The 22,948-nt window shown below is 35.8% G+C and overlaps 1 protein-coding gene and 1 pseudogene across 8 annotated transcripts in view; both read right to left on the bottom strand.

The window, feature by feature from the left end:
* DGKB (diacylglycerol kinase beta) overlaps positions 1 to 22,948 on the bottom strand; it is an 824,229-nt gene that overhangs the window by 389,914 nt on the left and 411,367 nt on the right. The window lies entirely within an intron of this gene.
* On the bottom strand, positions 11,006 to 11,441 carry LOC139037389 (cytochrome c oxidase assembly factor 5 pseudogene; annotated as a pseudogene).

The following is a 22,948-nucleotide window of genomic DNA, read 5'->3' as shown; positions in this document are numbered from 1 at the left end:
CATCTATAAACATGCTTCAGCTCCTTTCAGACATTTCCACCTCTAAGTCTTTCTTCTTATCTAATTGCTTTACATAGTACATCCAGAACAATACCAAATGGGAATGCTTGTACACATTTTGCATGTTTAATTTAATAACAATATATGTAATATGTTACTACTCAAAATGCTTGCTTCACTTTTGAGAAATTATGTTTTTATTAGACTTTGAGACATTTTATTCAGTTATATTTTATTAAGAGTTTGTCTCCCTTTCTTGCTTTATTTTTTTATAATACCAACTGTCATCTTATATACAGCATGCTAACACAATCCGACAGGCTATGTACTTGTCTTTTGCAGCTTTTTTATCATCTTCTCCTCTTAAGCACTGTGCAAGGTGATGCAAGCTCAGTGAGTATACATTTTCTACCTGCCTGGTTCACTTCCATACCGCAGAATGGGATATCATATCATTTCACTAGCCTACGAAAGACCAAGCATTCAAACTGTGATTGACTGAATGGACGAATTATTAAAATAAACAGCAGACACTGACTGATGATGCAGAGAGGTTAAGAACTTGGACTCTGGAGTTAAACTGCTTGGTTTGAGACGCTGTAAACCTAACTGGATCTTTGACCTTAAAAGTTGCTTAGGCTATCAGCGTTTCTAATTTCCTATTTCTAAAATAGGAATGATACTAGTACTACCTGCTTTACTATGAAGACGTGGATGTTCTAATAAAATAGTGCCTGGCATTATGAAGCAAGCAAATAAATGCTAGCTCTTATTATTACAGAAACACATTTATCACTTTGAGAGTCACATGATTTTCTCTTTTGGTTTACTGGTATAGTAAATTAAATAAATTCCTATATGCATTAGATGAAGTACTTAAAGAGACAGTTGGGCTTTGGTATTTAAAACTTTGTGGGCTTCAGAAAAGTTACACTATGCATAAAAGATACACTAAATAACAAACCCAAAGGGTCAGGAACAACATGTTGTAAAATTCACATATTTCTGTACTAGGACATATGGATATTGACTTAAAGAAAGATAAATTAACACTGCAAAGAATATGCCAGTTCAGACTATACATCTCATGAAGTAAATAATGAAAACATTAGTTTTCTGAGCTTTGTTAGATTTTGAAATTTTAAATAAGAGATTACAGTCCTATAATACATTTCCCATCTGCAGGTAACAATCTGTGTTCTCCTGACACTCTTTACCTGAATATCTGAATAGACAATGTACATTCTGTTAATATTTTATTTGAGAACATTACACCAATAGCTACAGATAAGATTATTTCATAGGCAGATTTTTGTCAGATATTGATATTCATTGTGCTGGCTTAATAAAGGGAGTCAAAAGGTTTCCATTTTATGTTTCACAATAGTTAATAAAGCAAAGAGTTTGTTCTTTGAAGGTTTTAAAGGACTATGTATGTATTACTGGCCTAGCAGTTTTTGGAAGAAGCAACATTATGACAATTTTTAAAATTTCTGTGATCTACTTAGGTTTTCTCTTTACATGTAAGTCAGTATTCTTCATGATGTCATCTGTAGTAGGCTGAAAGATGGCCACCTAATTCCTAGAAGGTACTAAAACCTAATTCCTAGAACCTTGTAAAGTTCTTGCAGATGTTTCCAACTCAAGTATTGGTATTTCCTGGGGTCGATGACCCTGGGCTATCTTGCCCTTTCTTTCAAGGAGGAATGTTTAACTATTATATTGCGCTTGTTTTATCACCATACAAAGCCGTTAACTTGGTTTCTAGTTTTATACAATAAATAATTTTTCTCTGAGTCTCATCTATAACTAATTCTGATGATTTAGAAGATGGGATTTGGTACTGTGAGGTGATGACATATACATGAGACTTCTGACTAGAGGTGTGACTAAAATAATCATAAAATAATGAAGTATATCTGAAGATTCTCCAAGCCAGGCTCAAAATTCTCCAAGCCAGGCTTCAACAGTACATGAACCCAGAACTTCCAGATGTTCCAGCTGGATTTAGAAAAGGCCAAACCAGAGATCAAATTGCCAACATCCATTGTATCACAGAAAAAGCAAGAGAGTTTCAGAAAAAACATCTACTTCTGCTTTATTAACTAAGCTAATGCCTTTGACTGTGTGGATCATAAACTGTGGAAAATTCTTCAAGAGATGGGAATACCAGACCACCTGATCTGTCTCCTGAGAAACCTGTATGTAGGTCAAGAAGCAACAGTTAGTCCTGGGAATGGAACAAAGGACTGGTTCCAAATTATGAAAGGAGTAGGTCAAGGCTGTATATTGTCACCCTGCTTCTTTAACTTCTGTGTAGAGTACATCATGTCAAATGCCAGGCTGGATGAATCACAAGTGGGAATCAAGATGGCTGGGAGAAATATCAACAACCTCAGATATGCAGATGGTACCACTTTAATGGCAGAGAGTGAACTAAAGAGCCTCTTGATGAAGGTGAAAGAGGAGAGTGAAAATGTTGGCTTAAAACTCAACATTCAGAAAGCAAAGATCATGGCATCTGGTTCCCCACTTCTTAACAAACAGATGGGGAAAAAGCACAAACAGTGACAGATTTTATTTTCTTGAGCTCCAAAATCACTGTGGACAGTGACTGCAGCCATGAAATTAAAAGACGTTTGCTCCTTGGAAGAAAGCTATGACAAACCTAGGCAGCATATTAAAAAGCAGAGACTGCCACATGACCCAGCAATCCCTCTCCTGGGCAAAGACACTGAGGAAACCAGATCTGAAAGAGACACATGCACCCCAATGTTCATTGCAGCACTGTTTATAATAGCCAGGACATGGAAGCAACCTAGATGCCCATCAGCAGATGAATGGATAAGAAAGCTGTGGTACATATACACAATGGAATATTACTCAGCCATTAAAAAGAATACATTTGAATCAGTTCTAATGAGATAGATGAAACTGGAGCCCATTATACAGAGTGAAGTAAGCCAGAAAGATAAAGATCAATACAGTATACTAACGCATATATATGGAATTTAGAAAGATGGTAACAATAACCCTATATGCAAGACAGAAAAAGAGACAGAGCTGTATAGAACAGACTTTTGGACTCTGTGGGAGAAGGCGAGGGTGGGATGATCTGAGAGAATAGCATTGAAACATGTATACTATCAAGTGTGAAACAGATCACCAGCCCAGGTTGAATGCAAGAGACAAGTGCTCAGGGCTGGTGCACTGGGATGACCCAGAGGGATGGGATGGGAGGGAGGTGGGAGGGGGATCGGGATGGGGAACACATGTAAATCCATGGCTGATTCAAGTCAATGTATGGCAAAAACCACTACAATATTGTAAAGTAATTAGCCTCCAACTAATAAAATAAATGGAAAAAAAAAAAAGCAGAGACATCACTCTGCTGACAAATGTTCATATACCAGTAGTCATGTATAGATGCAAGAGTTGGACCATAAAGAAGGCTGAGCACCAAAGAATGATGCTTTAGAACTGTGGTGCTGCAGAAAACCCTTGAGAGTCCCTTGAACTGCAAGGAGATCAAACCAATCAATCCTAAAGGATATGAACCCTGAATACTCACTAGAAGGACTGATGCTGAAGCTGAAAGTCCAATATTTTGACCACCTGATGCAAAGAGACAATTCACTGGAAAAGACTCTGATGCTTGAAAGACTGAGGGTGAGAGGAGATGGGGATGACAGAGAATGAGATGGTTAGATGGCATCACCGACTCAATGGACATGAGGTTGAGCAAACTTAGAGAGATTGTGAAGGACAGGGAAGTATGGTATGCTGCAGTTCATGGTGTCGCAGAGAGTACTGCACAACAACAGCAGTGCCACGTAAATCTATAAGGTAAATACTATGGTAAAGAAAACAGTGAAGGTTCATCAGTTCGTGTAACAGGTCATCAAGTTGGAGGAGTCACACACAGAGACACATACACACAGGAAAATAGTAATCCACTGTCTCTAAAGGCCAACTGCTTCCAAAATTATTCTAGCTTTATTAAAAAATGATTTCCAAATATGACTATATTCTTATGTCTGAAAAATGATACTAAGAAATGGTTGATTTCAGTAAGGTAGCTGAAAGCGACAGTGTATGCTCTTTTCACTTGGTCTATCTTGGAGGACAAACTCGCTGAGGAGTACTGAACTCCATTTCCTTTTCCTGTCCTCTTTCCCATTCCTGTCTCACCACCTTCTCTTTCCTGCCATCATTCTCTGTCCTTTTAAATACACACATATTAAAAGTCCCATAGGTAGATTTCATCTTTTCTTCTCCAAGATATCCCTTTCCTAGAACTGTATGCCTACCCATGGCATATTGGTTCTAACAGGGTTAATCTGGGCTGTGGCAGATGCCGCCTGATGCTTTCCCAATATGTATTTCCCTCCTCTTTTTTTAACCATTGGAACTCATCTCTTCTGGGCAGCTGTGTACCCACCCAGCTAATAAACACGTGATCAAGCAAGTAAGCAAGCAAACTCTAAATCCTCAAGGTTCCTCATTATGGCAAAGAACTGTGATCTAGATACAGTTCCTTTCACCCTTTACCACCAGCACCACCCTCACCAATTTAATCACAGGAATGTAGATGTAATTCCTAACAGGTAGATGTAATTCCTAACAGGTATAAGCAGATAACTTGAAAACACAAGGATAAAAGTCACTGCTGAAAACTGCAAAGGAAAAAATAGGAAGCCTGATTCTTTAAAAGATCTTTATGGCCACAGTAGCATCTGAACACCAGATGTCCAGCCAAAATAGAAAGGATTCCCTGATTTGTCATTTTGTAACTGCTTCATGAAGTCAAATACAATACAAGAAAACACAGGTGATAACTTTCCAAGCAACTCATCCCTCTGAAAACATAATGACAATGAAAGTGAAAATGTTAGCCACTCAGTCATGTCTGACTCTTTGAAACTCTATGGACTGAAGCCCGCCAGGCTCCTCTGTCCATGGAGTTTTCCAGCAAGAATCCTGGAGTAGGCTGCCATTTCCTACTCCAAGGGATCTTTCCAACCCAGGGATCAAACCTGAGTCTCCTGCATTGCAGTCAGATTCTTCACAGTCTGAGCAATCAGGGAGCAAGTTGTTCCTCTGAACACATAATGGAAGGGAGTCTACAAATTCTGTCATGGTGATTTCTGGGAAGTATTTCCCTCGACTATTTTTCCTTCTGTGTAAAACTCAAAATGCTGTATTTGTACAGAGACATGATTTCTAAAGGATTTCTGCAAAATTAATCGATTTTGACTCCATTACTTTTACAAAATTAAGTATTTGCCTTTTTTGACAGAAAAGACAGATAGCAATATCTTTATTTCAGACTGCAAAGATCTATCTGGGTTTAATGGCCCTTCCTGAGGTGACACACCTCACCACAGGGACAAATGACTTCAGTCTTTCACCCCCCAGTCCATTGCTCATGGTGTGACCCCCTTATTTAATCCAGCAGTATGGATAGGTCACTTAAGGTTCCTTTTGATCACATTCTCGTCAAGAGGTATTTCACCATTAATGGTTGTTAATGCTATCAGCATATTTCCTAAAACAACTATTATTATTTAGAGAATCAGGAGACACTGCTTGCATCCATAATTCTATTTGCAATGTAACAGTAAGCTTCATTTAATTAATGAGGTGTTTCCTAGGTGAGGCTGGGAAACAAAATGAAGTTGACTGGTAATCATTAAATAAATAAATTTTCCCTTATCATTTGTCCTCAAGAACAAATGTAACATTAGCTGTCCTTTCCTGTAATCATATTCTCTCCTTGAAGAGAATAAAATCAGTAAGTCAGCAGCTTGAGACCATAAGCAGACTCCTGATTCATCTAAGGTAGAAGAACCTGACTCCAAAATCCCTCAGCCAAGATACCTCTTGCTTAGTGCTACAAAGAACATCACACAAAGGGACTACAGAACTCGCACATAAGTAAACTAGTACTTTAATGAGGATAAAGGGTATAATGTTACCCTTATGAATTAGTAATAGTGGTAAGTAAATTTCCAAGAGATTTCAGAGATAAAATTACTGTCCTTCTAACATAAAAACTAGGTATCTAGGAAACGTTAAAATTACAAGGGAAAGTTGTTACACAACTCCAAAACAAAACTGTTTGTCCTACATAAGATTTCTCATAGTAGCAAATAAAGACATGTAACCCTTACATGTTATGATGTATACCACTCTAACTGTGAAGGAACACAGCGGTAACACCCAAGGACTCACAACATCGTCCTCTGACGTTTGCCCACTTTTTTTTCTCTTTATCTATTGCAAACGGAAAGTTCAGATACCTGCTAAAAATGGATTTTTGAAACTGAAAAGCACTATTAGACAAATAATTCCGTTTCTTGTGAGATATCTAAAAGAGCCAACTTCATAGAAACAAATGTGGAATGGTGGTTGTCAGGGGCTGGGGAAAGGGAAAAACAGAGTTACTAATTCAAGGGCATAAACTGTCAGTCAAGTAATATGAATAAACTTTAGAGATCTGCCGTACAACACTGTACCTGAGTCAATATATACTGGACACTTAAAATTTTGTTAAGAGACTGAATCTCAGTGTTTTTTTTTTTACCATAATAAAACAACATAAAAATAATTACAATATCCAGGGGGAGGATATAACATCTGAATGGGAATATAATATATCTGACGCACACTCTGTGGGGCTGTGTCATCAAAAAGGACGAAAGGATGAAGAAGGCAACATAATGCAAGGGAAACCATTGAGTGCTGTTGGAACTGGGGAGTTCAGAGGTGCTAGAGATGAGAGTGGATCAGAAGTTCATATCAGTTGTTTCATGGAAAATGATTCTGTTTGGCTCATCCTTTAAACTGAACTCCACTGCAAAATAAGCTGGGTGGTCTATGGTTTTTAGCAGAATGGCTTTGACCTTCTGGACATATTAGACACTCTTACTCTTCTCACACCTGTGAAGGTGGCCTTACTGCCTCCACAGGCACACACACAGACACACACACACAGAGCTAGCCAAAGAACCCTCCAAACACACCAGTTCTCTTCCCCTCTGTTATAACACGGGACCCTTCAGCCATTCCAAGATGAGCCGCCAAACCCGTGCTCAGATCCTACCTCTTATCGCTCTCTTAGGAACCACACCTCAGGACTTTATACCCTTCTCACCACTACCTCATCCCCTGCCTTTTTATTGGCTCTTTTCCTGTATCACTAAAATTGTTTAGGTGTCCACAACGTAAACAATAACCCCCTAAACTCCTGTACTACAAAACACTGACACGTTCCTTTTCACTTTTCACTCAAACTTCTTAAAAATACTGACTAGACTTTCTGACTTCACTTCCTCAGTCTCTCTGACCATACTGAAGTCTGGCTTTCAGTATCACAACTTCAAATTTTCAACTATGATTTCCCTCTTTGCTTTCTCTACTTTTACTCCCTACCCTATTGCCATCAACAGTATAAATTTATCAGTCCATTATCACTGATAGCCCTAATCTCAAGGTAAATCTGATTCTAATTTGTTTTATTCCTTTAATACTCTCTTTTGTTGATGTATATCAGAGCAAGTCAATTCATGGTTTTTCTTCTATTTTCCAGGTCACTTCATCTTGGATTATTTTGTTACTCTTCTGTCTATCACTTCAATAATGACCTTTCTTGGAATTCAGTCTTCATACTCCTTCTTACTAACTCTACGCAACTGGGTCTTAAAAGGAAAGACTATTCATGTTAGGAAGATAAGAATTTATTCTAAAACCATGAAACTACTGAAATGTTTTACAACCAGGCATCTTGTTTGCATTTTAGAACTATCAGTTGGACACTGTATGAATGATTTATTCGGTGAGCTCAATATTAGGGAGATACAAAATAACTGCTGAGTTAGAACTGCAATATGTATAATAGTAAGGGTGGAAAGGAAGGTACCTGCTCATGAAATATTTATGAGGTCAATACTTCAAGCAATACCTGATGATTGATTGATTGACTGATTAGGCACTGACTGAGTGGTAAGCAGGAGGAAAGGATTAGAAATGACACTGGTTTTGGGTTTGGGTAATTTGATTAATAAGATACCTCCCTCCAATTGAGATAGAATAAGATTAGGATGTTCATCAGAGATAATGAAACCTTCTTTGGTCACACTGAAACTTTTGCTAAACTTTGCATTGAAATTTAACATCTAGTTTATAAAAGTGTATACAATGAATAAATGAACACAACTGTGTAACCAACATTCAGAACAACAACAAAAAAATTGCACATTTGTGTGGTCGCCATAAGTACAGCCCCATCATGAAAAGTAGAATTTTAGTTCTATAACATTTCCTAGTGAGTCCCTGACTTGACTCAAGTGTAGGTCATATATAAAAATTACACAAATACCTACACACACACAGTCTCACCTAAATATTACAGTAAAATATATGACCTGACTAGAGTCACTGCCTATGTCTTTGAAAGGCTCAATGGTTAAAAGCCAACTTAAAGTTATTTCTGGAATTCATGAACTTATATGAAACTATAATTAGGTCATGGTGTCATGAATGACTTTTAAATAACAAAACAGTGGAGTAGACTGATGACTAATGAGACTACTATTAATAAGAAAGTCTGTGTTAACTAGAAAATACTAAGATTATTAGAATATCAAATCTAAACTTATGTGATATGTTGTTATAGTATTAACAAAGTGAATTTTTTTCCTAGAATTTATGTTTTCTTCGAAAACTGGCAATCATCAATGCTTAGATAAAAACTTAAAATTACATATATGAATAAATTTATGGAATGTTTATATGTATATGAATAAATCAGATTTTGCTACTTTATTATTCCAGCAATGTCGATTCTTCTTTGTTATACGTTAAATGAACAACCATTCAATTTTTTACCGGGAAAAAAATCAAACATGATTCAGTAGCACATAATTCTTACTTTAAATATTTTCTCCATCACTTACTAGCTGCGGAACCTGGGGAACATGTGTTTCTACTCTTTGAAGTTATGGTAAGGAATAAATTAGAAAATAATTTGGTAAAGTAGTCAAACTAACAGCAATATAGAAATTACTTGATAATGAAAATGATAATTATTTTCTTGTTTCAATTTTTTGGATTTACTATTGTAAAACTGGTTCAGTTCAGTTCAGTTACTCAATCGTGTCTGACTCTTTGCAACCCGATGAACTGCAGCATGCCAGGCTTCCCTGTCCATCACCAACTCCCAGAGCTTGCTCAAACTCATGTCTATCAATCAGTGATGCCATCCAACAATCTCATCCTCTGTTGTCCCCTTTTCCCCCTGTCTTCAATCTTTCCCAGCATCAGGGCCTTTTCCAGTGAGTCAGTTCTTCACATCAGGTGGCCACGTATTGGAGCTTCAGCTTCAGCATCAGTCCTTCCAATGAATATTCAGGACTGATTCCCTTTAGGACTGACTGGTTTGATTTTTCTGCAGTCCAGGGGACTCTCAAGAGTCTTCTCAAATACCACAGTTCAAAAACATCAATTCTTCTCAGCATTCTTCACAGTCCAACTCTCACATCCATATGTGACTACTGGAAAAACCATAGCTTTCTCTAGACAGACCTTAGTTGGCAAAGTAATGTCTCTGCTTTTTAATATGCTGTCTAGGTTGGTCATAATATTTCTTTCAAGGAGCAAGCGTCTTTTAACTTTATGAATGCAGTCACCATCTAAAGTGATTTTGGAGTCCCCAAAAATAAAGTCTCTCACTATTTCCATTGTTTATCTGTTTGCCATGAAGTGATGGGACTGGAAGCCATGATCTTAGTTTTCTGAAGTTTTTAAGCCAACTTTTTCACTCTCCTTTTTCACTTTTACCAAGAGGCTCTTTAGTTCTTTGCTTTCTGCCATAAGGTGCTTTCCCGATTTGAAACCAGTCTGTTTTCCATGTCCAGTTCTAACTGTTGCTTCTTGACCTGCATACAGATTTCTCAGGAGGCTGGTCAGGTGGTTTGGTATTCCCATCTCTTGAAGAATTTTCCACAGTTTGTTGTGATCCACACAGTCAAAGGCTTTGACATAGTCAGTAAAGAAGAAGTAGATGTTTTTCTGCAACTCTCGCAATTTTTCTATGATCCAACAGATGTTAGCAACTGATGTCTGGTTCCTCTGTGTTTTCTAAATCCAGCTTGAACATCTGAAATTTTATTGTTGACATACTGTTGTAACCTATCTTGGTGAATTTTTTTGATCATTACTTTGCTAGTATGTGAGATGAATGCAATTGTGCGGTAGTTGTAACATTCTTTGGCATTGCCTTTCTTTGGGATTAGAATGAAAACTGACCTTTTCCAGTCCTGTGGCCACTGCTGAGTTTTCCACATTTGCTGGCATATTGAGTGCAGCACTTTCACAGCATCATCTTTTAGGATCTGAAGTAGCTCAACTGGAATTCCATTGCCTCCACTAGCTTTCTTCGTAGTGATGCTTCCTAAGGCCCACTTGACTTTGCATTCCAGGATGTCTGGTTCAAAATGAGTGATCACACCATCATGGTTATCTGGTTCTTGAAGATCTTTTTTGTATAGTTCTGTGTATTCTTGCCACCACTGCTTAATACCTTCTGCTTCTGTTAGGTCCATACAATTTCTGTCCTTTATTGTTTCTGTCTTTGTGTGAAATGTTCCCTTGGTATCTCTAATTTTCTTGAAGAGATCTCTAGTCTTTCACATTCTATTGTTTTCCTCTATTTCTTTTTTTTTCTTTTTTTTTTTTTACCAAGCAGTCAAACACAATTTATTTTGGAACTAAATAGTACAATCTGAATAAAAGAAAGTTTTAGCCTACATCTTCCAGACGGATATTTTCTCATCAGGCTGCATGCTGATTCTCACAGTCCCACCCCTGGCCTCCATAGTACTGACAAAGGATGCACAAATTGTGTCATGTGGTTGAGAAGTCAGTGGAAACTAACAATCTTCCCATTCCCTGTGCTTCAGAACAGTTCTTAAAACACATCTATTATGTTCTCAGCTCACAACTATTCAATTAAATTTTTATTCTAAGAATAACTTAGAGCAAGAGAATCATTTATACCTACTGAAAACCAGAACTCATCCATTTTCTTGTTTCATGGAGGAAAAAAACTGGTCCACCTGAACAGATGTAACAAAAAGTATGTTTCTTATTTTGGCTTCTCTGGTTTAATGACCAGAGTCCTTTGTTGTTTTCATCTTGGTTTCAACATAGTAGTATCAATATCCTTTTCTTCCCCTGAATCTTGATCTGGCATCCAACATTGATCTCTTACACTCAAAAAATGAGTATTTCAAAGCTTTGCAGTTTCCTTCCTTCAGACACTGCCGAGGGGATTTTCCTTCCTTGAGCACGCAATCAGACTGCAGCATACACACGCCCAAATCCTCCTTCAAACCCACGCACGCGCCGCCCTCCGGCTTGTCCTCGTAATACCCGGGCATGACTGCGCCTCCAGCTGGCCGCGGCCTCCACCCTCTCCTTCCGAGACAGCCAGACTCCTGTTTTCCTCTATTTCTTTGCATTAACCACTGATCAATAATTAGTGTAAAACTTGTTACTGGAAATTTATTATAAGAAAAGTGTAACATTTATGATTTCACAAGATTTTTAAATAACTATATGTATTATTACCTTTTAAGAGTTCCAATTAAAATACTCCTCACTTACACATTGTATACAATATATGGATCTATTTTTTTTAATAAAATGTCTCCTTCAGAAAAGTAACTTCATACACTTAACATAGATATAATTAGTGGTTTATTCCTAGATTCTCTGTACCTTTTCCACAATTCTTAAAATTTACACATTTCAAAATGTGCCATATATTTGTTTCAAGATCTTTGCTGAGTGATACTAAGAAATATTTCACTGACAGTTCTGATGAGAAATCAAAGTTATTAGAAAGTCCACAGTGTGAGAAAATAATCCCAAGTCACTGAACTCCAAAGCCTTTTTCAGAATTGTTCTCTTGTTCCCTGCAACACTGCCCTCCATTTCTCTCAAAAGAAACAGTCTTAAAATCCAATGCTCTTAAAACCTCCACATCTCTGTTTACTCTTACCTACAGCTTTCAACTGTTCTGATAAAATCTAGTTCAGTACCTGCAGCCTTGCCTGCTCCCGTGCTATTCAGGCCCAGGCTGCCAAATGCAAACGTTATTCTGCCATTCAGGTCTCATGTTGAAAATTCAAATCCAACACCATCTTTCCCCCCAAAACGGATGCAGTCCTCAAACTGTTGCCTTCATCCAAATCCTAGCTACGTGGATTCAGAGTAAAAGTTATTTCTTATTTTCCCTTTTCTTCCACATCCAGTCAATAATCAGTTGCTATAGATCTAACTAGTTCTTATAGAAGCTACCAAGTTCAACTGAAGCTATGCAAGTTCAAAATTTGAGGCTTAGCTTTCAAGCCTTTTTATTCCCTGGCCACTCTAACATTTAAAACTTACTAGCCTCTGAGAACCTATTCAATATTTACACATATTTAAATATAATCCTTATACTTCTACTACCACAATGCCTCTGTTTGCAATTAACTAGTACATATATCTATTATGCCATTTATAAAGTAATTTCACAAACACAAAACTGCTTTGAGCACCTCACGTAATTACTGAACCTGCAAACTGAAGAATCAGGGGTCATCTCTAAAAGAAACAGGTGCCAAGAAATTTAAATCATTCTGATATTCTACATTCAATAGCAACACAAATCCTAACAATAAAAGTATTTATTTACAGTACATGAAAATAAAATATTTAAACATGAGTGGAGTTGAAAAGGTGAAAAACCTGTTAATTATACTGTTTGTAGGTTAAATGAATAGTAATAACTACAGTCAAACTTTGCATAAGTCAAACTATCACATATACTTACTCAGACATAAGCATTTTCAATATATCTACTTTGAATGCTTAATCTGTGCAAACACATTTAAAGACATATTTGCCTACTGTTACTATTTTCTGGTAAAATAATTTTATATCAATGTGTTTAGCAAGATGATTCTATGATTAGGCAGACAACGATGTTCAATTCTGTTTATTTGAATAAATTAAATATGGAGTTTCACATTCCACATGCTATTTGAAAATTAAGTTTCTAAGACTCTGAAAATTTTCATTCAACGTGAAAACTTCCACATATAAAACTATCATTTTAACTCTAATCACAAAAAAATCATCACAGAATTACACATTGTAGTTACTTACTCATCAGAGCACTTAAACAGAAATGAGATCTTAATCAAAAGCCATAAATATGTGAATGGGCAAAATGTTCCATATTTTGGTACCAACATGTTAGTTTCAATCTTTCAGGGGATTTTAATATTTAAACATATAAAAGTGCTTTCCAACTCAAACTAAAAATTCTCCCTGCTTAGAGAAGATGTATGACTAAAATGTATTGTCTTATAAAAACTGTCCTTTAAAGAATAAATAGTACATTTAGTATTTGATCCTATATATAATCTGGTATTTTACTTTATTTAGTGCTTCATAAAATGACAAGATTTTAGATCTCTGACTCAAAATGTATCCACAGCTTAAGACAAACCATATTTAATGTTTCCAATGGGCTAATTTTTTCAGTTTTGTGCTGGTCTTAACTCAGGATCTCATTATTTAAAAGAATTACAAAATCTCTCAGTTTTTGCAAATATAAAAACATAAATTTAAACTTTATCTCTTTTCAAATCACCAACATTTATAAAAATAGTTTTCAATTAAGAATTACAACCACTTAAAATTAGTCTCGCAAGCAAAATATTATGGGGCACCTTGGACTGAAATGTTTTGCTAGGCAAAACATCACTGACTCTGACATCAAATATGTAAATAGAAGGCTAAAAGCACCTATGGCTTTCTAAAGATATTCAAAATTAAATGTCTGTAAAACACTACTTTGCTTCCATGATTTAGTTAACATTTTATGAAAGTTAAATTATATACTATTCTTTCACCCTAATGTGAAATGAAAAAAAAAAAAACATAAATATATAGGCACTAATCTAGTATCCAGTACGATTACTGTTGGCAAGCCTAGTGAATATATGTGATATGGCTTCATGATAAACAGTTATCTTTCCATGATTAGCAATAACGGTTCAACAAATAAACTAAAAACAATCCTTCAGAAAGGCAAAGGTATTAAGGTGGTTAAAATCAAATTTGATATTATTCTTGATATCTAGCAGAATCAAATTATTTTCATAGCTTAAATGAAAAGTCCAAATACATTCCTATTGTATTTCAGGTTGACCTGAAATCTAGATGCAGTTGCCACTAATTAGTGGCACCATGGAATTCAGAGACAAGTCTTTCCTGATACACACAATGGAAAAGACTTTAATAAGTGAATGCCTAAGAATCTATAATACCATTACACAAAGAGAACTATAATAATAGTCAACAAATGGCTTTTTAAAAATGTACTATTTGTCACTAAACACACTCCCATTATAACAAGAAACCTTTTGTGCTTTAAAAGGGTAACTTTCTCTCAGTAAAATATTTATGCTTTATAAATTACCAGAATATATAGCTCATCCACAACAATTTCATTGTTATTGCATAAAATAGTAAATTATTTCTTTTAAATTATTAATTCAATAGAAAAAAGAATTTTTTCAGGCATATAGTCTTTTGAAAGGACAGCAAAATAGATGAAACAAAACCAAAATGACAATTTCAGCATTTAAAATTTACACATGATAATTCAAACAAATGTTATGACATTTAAGATAATGAAACCCTTCATTTATTCTACTATCTGGTAAGAGTTTTGTTTCACATATAAGGAGTCAGAACAGATGTCCAAATATTGTAATGCCAAAAGAAAGTTAGGGCATATCTTGATTAATACCCTCAGAGCAGTCTGAAGTGTCTCTTTAAAACTGGCATGCATTACCTCAAAACAACTATTCAAATCCATTCTAGGAAATATAGCTAGTCAAAGCATTCCCGAGACAAAAAGAAAACAATAAAGCTCAGAATAACCATTTAGCAATGTGAGTTGCATATTATTGACAGATCATTCATTGCAATCAGGGAATGATTAATTGCAAATTTGTTGCTAAATTGACCACACTCAAAAAAAGAGGCTTCAGGCTACCGTTAAAGAGGAAAAACTTATGTTAAAAATGATGGGAGACTTTTTGCAGTGAATTAATTCTAATCAATATGCTTGTTGACTACACAGTAGAAAAATGACTTCCTTAAATAGCAGAAGTACCCATTATTGTAGACATTGAAATTAATATTTAACCTACTGACTTGCAGTTTTAAAAATTTATTGAAGTAGCATTTTCTTGCTTTACCTTTAACAAATAGATAGTCCATGTTTTATCAAACGTGTATAAGATTTGTTTTCCTATTTCACATGTAGATCGCAGAAGCAATGCCCATATGGTCAAACTTACAATAACTGCCTGAAGCATTTTGTTGTTGGATTTTTAAAGATAAACCTTAGTGGCATATTAAAAATATAAAAGGTGATAAGACAGTACAATGTATGAGTATTTTTTTCTTATTTACAAATGGCTGTTATTTCCTAACAAACAGAGCACCCTCAGGTTCTTTTATTCAAATCAGAGTGATTTCGGAAAAAAAAAAAATGGTACAGGGGTATATTATCATTATACTTTGTTGAAAATGACCATTTTCATAAAACTAACTTTCAAAGTAATTTCTTGTATAAATTATTTATTCATAACCTACTATTGGCTAAACATTGTGCTGGGTTCCAAGCTGACAAAATTAAACATACTTAGACCTGTGCTTAGGAAAATCACAACAGTTGTAAATTTCTATTTCTCTTACTTTTCACTGATGTAACAGTCACAAAAAGGAAGGAACAATACTCTGACATTCTTGTAAACAGAAGAAGCAATGTTTTTTGCAATAAATCTGAAAATAGAAGGTGGAGTTGCTTCAGGTATTTACAGAAATTATATTACTGTTATAATTTTGTCGATGATTATGCAATTCCAATTTCAGATAGAGTATCAAAAAGTCAACATACCTAATAGGAATGTATTTCTAAAAATATGTGAGAATGCTTCAAGATGTAGGTTGTACATGGAAGGAGTGTGGAATAAAAAGTGAAAAATCTTTAAACACTAGCCCTCCACATTGACATTACTTAATTTATTTGGGAGAAGTACATCAAACTCTGAACTTCATCCCCTATGTTACAGAGAGTGTCTTCTATGGATAACTTCATACTCTTGGGTTCTTCAAACAAGGCATCTAGTAGAATGTGTCACTTTATTTCCCAACACACATCTAGACAGGCACAAGTGAGCTTAAACAGCCTGTACTACATAACTTAAGAGAATACCAAATGACCCAGAGTTTGTAAGCAAGAACTGAAAATTGGCAGGATCACCAAGAATAATCATCAGAGAAAACCATAATTCAAAAAGATACATGGACCCCAATGTTCATTGTCGCACTATTTACAACAGCTAAAACATGGAAGCAACACAAATGCCCACTGACGGAGGAATGGATAAAGACTGGGAGGTGTGTGTGTGTGTGTGTGTGCATGCATACATATACATATACGCACAATGAGTATTACTCAGCCATAGAGAAGTGAAACAATGCCATCTGCAATAACATGTATGAACTCAGAAATGGTCATAGTGAGTGAAGTGAGTCAGACAAAGGCAAATGTCATGTGATATCACTTATAAGTGGAATCTTGAAAACTGGTACAGATGAATGTATTACAAAACTAAAATAGAGTCATGGACATAGAAAACAAAATTATGATTACCGACACGGTAAGGCAGGGAGGGATAAACTGGAAGATTAGGACTGACATATACACCCTACTATAATTAAATAGGTATAATTAATAAGTGTTTACTGTATGACACAGTAAAGTCTACTCAAGCCTGCAATGACCCATCCGGGAAAAGAATCTAACAAACAGTGGGCATATGTATACGTATAACTGATTCACTTTGCTAGACACCTGAACCTAATACAACATTGGAAATCAGCTACACTCAAAAAAATTAATTGAAAATAAAAACTGGATATTACTACACATATAGTTGAACAAACTGATGATCAACAATGCTCAATAATCATGCAATGTTTCAAAATCAGTATCTGATTTCAAGTGGTATTCAAACGTGGCTCTGTTCTAGGAGATAGTCGCTTATCTAATTTACATGCCACTGATGCTGATAAAACTGCTATCACCAAATGCTACTCAAGGAAGGGCAATTGACATCCTAGCATTACTAAACCTCAAAGCTAAAGTCTGGTTGTACACTTAATTTTATTAATAAAAACATATTTAAAGTGCTTTGATTTTAGACTTTTATATCCCACTTATATTGAATTAAGTTCTTATAATTTTAAAATATATGGGGAAATAATCATATTTTACTCTATCTGAAGGGTTTAAGTCCAGTCCAGGAATGTTTTCCATTTCAAAAGTTATGTAATTTTTTCTATTCCTTAATTTGTGAAAAGTACCTTTTAAAGCAAACAAAAATTGTCTTGGAAAAGCACATTTGCTGCCTTATACATTCTACTTAATAGCATTTGTTGAAGATGCTTACTTTGCTTAAGTGCCTTTAAAGCTCATTAAAATATATTCACAAACATAACTGTTACATTAAAAAAACTGCTCTACTAAAGATGAATTAATATAGCTAACTTAATTAACACACAGTATTATAAAATTATAGAGATAAAAACTGAAAAGAAAAGTAGCATAAGTAATAAGCCATGGAATTCTAAAAACTTGAAGAGGTTTTTGAGATTCAAACTCATAGATTCAGAGGATAATCTGTACAACAAATTCTTTGCAATAAAAATCCATCGTACATTAAATCATTTTAATTAAGGTCACAAAGTAATTTCATGGAATTATCCATTTTTTTTGCCTCAAAAAGTATAGAATTCTATCAATGAGTATCAGGATTTATCTATAAGCACTTGTCAGCTTTTTGCTAGCAAGGGCATATAGGACCAAACTAATTTGGATTGTACAATGAGAAAACACTCATCCCAACAGACTGAAAATGTCAAAACTACTAATTACTTTAAATAGTGATATATACTTACTTGCCTTACATTTATTAATTGCTCGCATATGAGAAACAAATGATAATTAATAGGGAAGCAGAAAAATCATTTGGAGATGAAGTTAGAAGAAAACTGGATTTTTTAAGAGGAAAAAAAGACATTTGTATGAACATGAAAGGGGTGCGACAATGTGAAGGTAAAGAGTTTTAATTTGATTTGATTGACAATTGAGTCCTCATCATATATTCTTAAACAGAGTGGGTAAAGGGTATATCTTAGAGTCTCAATATCTAAAAAGATAGGTGTGATTCTGTTTTGGAAAACTTACCTTAGTACAATATTAATAAAAGGTTTTTACATGTGTTTCTTAAGTGGTAAAATGTAGCAAATAATGTCCCAAATATATTTACGCTCAAACTTATTTTCTGTCCCTTTCACTGGTTTTGCACAGCAATATAACTCTGTTCTGAGCTGGCATCAAGGAGTTATTTGAGGCACAGCATTACCAGCCTTAGTGGGAAGCAAGGTTTTGTTTGATTAAAATAATAAACGTCTCAATTTTTCAGTATGTTTTGTTTATTTGGAACTATTCAAGAGAGATGAGTGAGTTTTTTGTTACCATACAAAGCTTGACAAACTCTGAGAGATGGTGAGTGACAGGGAGGCCTGGTGTGCTGCAGTCCATGGGGTTGCAAAGAGTCAGGCACAACTTGGTGACTGAACAACAACAATCTACAAAGACATGATTTTTATTGGCTATCAATATCACTTTTGAAAGATTCATTTTTGGTTTGACTCCTCTGTCTTCTGGTGCAAGAATTCTTAAATACCGAAAATGAAATTAAGATATTTCAGATCAGGGAGAGATTAACATAATCATAAATATGTAATCTCACAGATCATCTTGTTTGAAAATTTCATGTACAAGCAAGAAAACTGAGGGAAACACTCTGAATGGAATGATTTGCAAATAGTTAACGAGCTGTGGCAGCATTATCTGTCTCTTGAGTCCTAGCATATGCCCTTATACTACATAATCTAACTTCAATGCCAAGTAGCAAATAAATCAAATACTTTCTGAAGAGTGGCAGAAGTTGCTGAAAGCATGGCTGAGTCAGTAATATAAAATATAGAATATTTAATATTTTCCTACATACTAAAAACAGAAAACTCTAAGAACTGTCAAAATGGATCAGACACCGGCTATTCTAGTATTTTCTTTCTGGCCATGACAATGAGAAGAGGACACATTTCTTCCCCCACAGGTCAAGCCTCAAATTAGAAAATACATTGAACTGAAGTACAATTATCCCTGTGATGTTATTATCATGAATCTGTTATAGCTTTTCTGAATATTTTATATATTTCTCTGTTTCCCGATTTTACATGGTCTATAAATAATATTCTTGACTGAGTTTGTATTTGTATAAATCAATGTTAACTTTGAAGAATCAAACAATGGCCAATTTTCTTGTATTTTTACTTTGATTAACATCTTTGCCCTTTTAACTTTACCAACCTAGACTGTAAGTTATCTAAAATCTCATCTTTTTGGATAAAAAATTCATAAGATTTTCATGGTTTTATTGATCAACCTTTCAAGTAAAATTATCTCACCTTTCTCTGCATTTAAAAATTGCTCTTTTTTATGGTACTGATGATGGTAGTGATGATACTTCTGATGCTCTCTTATGATACTCTCTTTCTATGGTAGGGCAGGAGTAGATCTAGGAGAGAAAGGACTGAGAGGGTGGGACCATCTGAGAAAGTGGCATTGACATATGTACTGTACTATGTGTAAAATAGATCGCTAGTGGGAAGCTGCTGTATACTGCAGGGAGCTGCTCTGTGATGACCTAGAGGGATGGGATGGGGAAGGTGGGAGGGAGCCTAAAGAAACGGGGGGTGCTATTTATACTTAGAGCTGATTCACACTGCTGTAAAACAGAAACCCAAACAACCTTATAAAGTAATTAGCCTCCAACTAATAAAAATAAATGGGAAAAAAAAAACCAATTAGATTCCAGTAAAACAAATACAATTTTTTAAATCTGCTCATATTTTTACTATTAATTCACTTGAATTTTAATATATGTTTGGTACCAGAATAAGAGCTTAAGTAAGAAAAAGGACATGATTGAAAAGTTCCTTGATTTTCTATTGCTAGTATAACTTTCCTAAAGTGGGATACTCAGAAGTACTATAAGTAACTCTAGTAGTATTCCCATGTACTCTGTAAAATCTCACCTCCACCCTTCTGATTCTACGATTACTGTTAACAATAATAAAAATAACAAGTAAATGATATATACTACTAAACATAAATAATCTACTGGTGCTGTAAGCAATTTTGCTGAAAGTATTGGTCTGGGGAGTGGCTGATGTGCAGAAACTCAAAGGATGCCAGAGTTTCTATTGGTGAAATTTGAATTGTTGTCCAGTCGCAGAGTCGTGTCCAACTTTTTGCGACCCCATGGACTGCAGCATGCCAGGCTTCTCTGTCCTTCACCATCTCCCAAAGTTTGCTCAAACTTATGTCTACTGAGTCAGTGCAAAAATGGTTCTGGGAACTAGAGAAAAGTGAAAGTGAAGGTGAAGTCGCTCAGTCATGTCCGACTCTTTGCGACCCCATGGACTGTAGCCTACAGGCTCCTCCATCCATGAGATTTTCCAGGCAGGAATACTGGAGTGGGTTGCCATTTCTTTCTCCAGATCTTCCCAACCCAGGGACTGAACCCCGGTCTCCCACACTGCAAGCAGATGCTTTACCATCTGAGCCACCAGGGAAGTCTGTACTTGAGAAAAGAGGACCTTTTTTATATAGTGGTACAACGCTGAGTAACATTTCTCCTCCTTCTTACATGGAAGAAAGGAATGGCACCTAATAAATTCACGAACATGATCGCAAAAATTTCTAGGCAAAATGTAAAAACCAACCCTTCCACATCTTCTAGTTGCCTGTAATAAAATACAAGACAGAGAGGGAGGGAAAGATGGACCAAATAACAAAGGAAGCTTTAAAGTAAAATGTGAAGGAAAACATAATGAGCCAGGATTTGATGGGTTTGAAAAAAACTGTCTCATTCTCAATCCCTCTCATCAAATATTCTTAAGAACTGGCTTCAGAGGGAAGCTAAAACCCACGTACTACAAATAACACATGGAAACAGGCTTAAGATCACAAAGTTGCTACTCAGATTCTTTGTTAAGATCTCAAAAAATTTTAAGGTCTTGCTTAGTGGGTCTTCTAAGACTCTTAACAGTATGCTTTATAGACTTGGAGTTAATAGGGTTTTAAAAATCTCAAGAGAATTCTCCCACAGGAGACTCTTAGGCAACCTGAGTCAGAGAAAAGTCTATCAGGAAGATATATAGGGGTATGCCTGTTGTCTAGTGGGGTGGATTTATCGTTTGATGTGTAGGCAGCATGAAAAGTTTTTAAAGAAACTCTTCCAGTTGGGCCGATGGGGACAGAGACAGAACAGAATGAAAAGCTGCTGCAGCCCCATCGTACTATGGGAAGGTAGCAGGCCGAGAAAAAGTTTAACAGAAAATACAAACTATATTTTTCTGGAAACAAAACAGTGTTTCAGAAAGCAGAATCATGCATTCAGAAAATCATCTCCAGGAAGCTGAACTAGACACCAAACACAAAACTGACAATATGTGCGCTGGTGAACTTCAGAACTGTTATGAACCAGTCACCGCTATGTCTTGATACTTTTTGTATTTCCTTACTTTTGAATGGGAGTGTCTATGGCCTCTTTTTCCCTGTCATTGCATGTTGGGTGTGTATAGAGGGTAGAGATAATTTGGCTCTTAAGTTAACAGATCTTTATTTCAGGATAAATCATACTCAAGGGATTGTAGTAGAGGAAGTGCACTCAGGAACCTCACCTACGCTTGCACCTGATTTCAATAATGACTTTCTAGAATTTGAGCTGATGTCATATTGGGCTGAGGCTTTTGAAGGAGATGGCATATTCTGCATGTAATATGGCCGTATTTTGAGGAGGGGTGAATGTTATAGCTTGTCTCAAAAGCAGTTGTTTTCTATTCCTCTATGAAGTGTTTCCTATTCCCACATGAAATGTAGTGCAGTCAAAGGTAGAGTCTATTACCCTCTTTGTACCTGGGCTTTACTAACAGAATGGAGTGGAAGTGATATTCCAGGTCTTGCAGCTTCCTCTGTAATCTCTTGGAGAGCTTTTTTCTGAAATACTTGCTCTGTGGGGGACCCACCAGGCTTCCATGTAAGAAGCTCAACTAAGCTGACACCTCCATGATTTAAGAAGAGAGAGAAGAGCTTTCCCATCCTCGAGGGAGTGAGGAAAGTCAAGCCGAGCACCACTGGACCAGATGTCGGTGAAGAACCTATTTTGGATTTAGATCCCACAGCCCCAGCTGCCAGAGATAATGTCCATGAATTAGAGATAAATCACCCACTGATCACTTTCCAAATCTATGCCCTTCAAAACTGTAAGAAAGGCAAAATGGTAGTTTTAAGTCCTCACAGCTTGAATTAGTGTGTTACACAACGACAAAATAATTTTTAACTATGCCAAACACACCTATCCTGTCATTTCACTATTCATTTATGATTTGGAAATCCTTTGGCAATTGTTTTTTTTTTTTTTTCTGGCACTAAAATGTTATTTATAAAAGTTAAGCCTTGAATGCAGTTGATGGAAATAAAAAGATCACAAAATTTGACATCAGATAGACAACTTAATTCAAAGTTGGATTTAGACTGTCTTGAGTTCTATAATTGCTGTTAAAATGCCAATATATAGTCCTTGAAAATATGGTAAGATCTGTACCATTGCTCCCATCACAGTGCAGCCCAACTGCAAAACTGCTCTTGCTGCTTGTACATACCACCCAAAGCCCATTA

Source organism: Odocoileus virginianus, chromosome 1 (assembly GCF_023699985.2).
Source record: "Odocoileus virginianus isolate 20LAN1187 ecotype Illinois chromosome 1, Ovbor_1.2, whole genome shotgun sequence".
NCBI lineage: Eukaryota > Metazoa > Chordata > Mammalia > Artiodactyla > Cervidae > Odocoileus > Odocoileus virginianus.
Note: the sequence above shows the minus strand (reverse complement) of the source record. Positions and strands in the feature narration are given on the sequence as shown.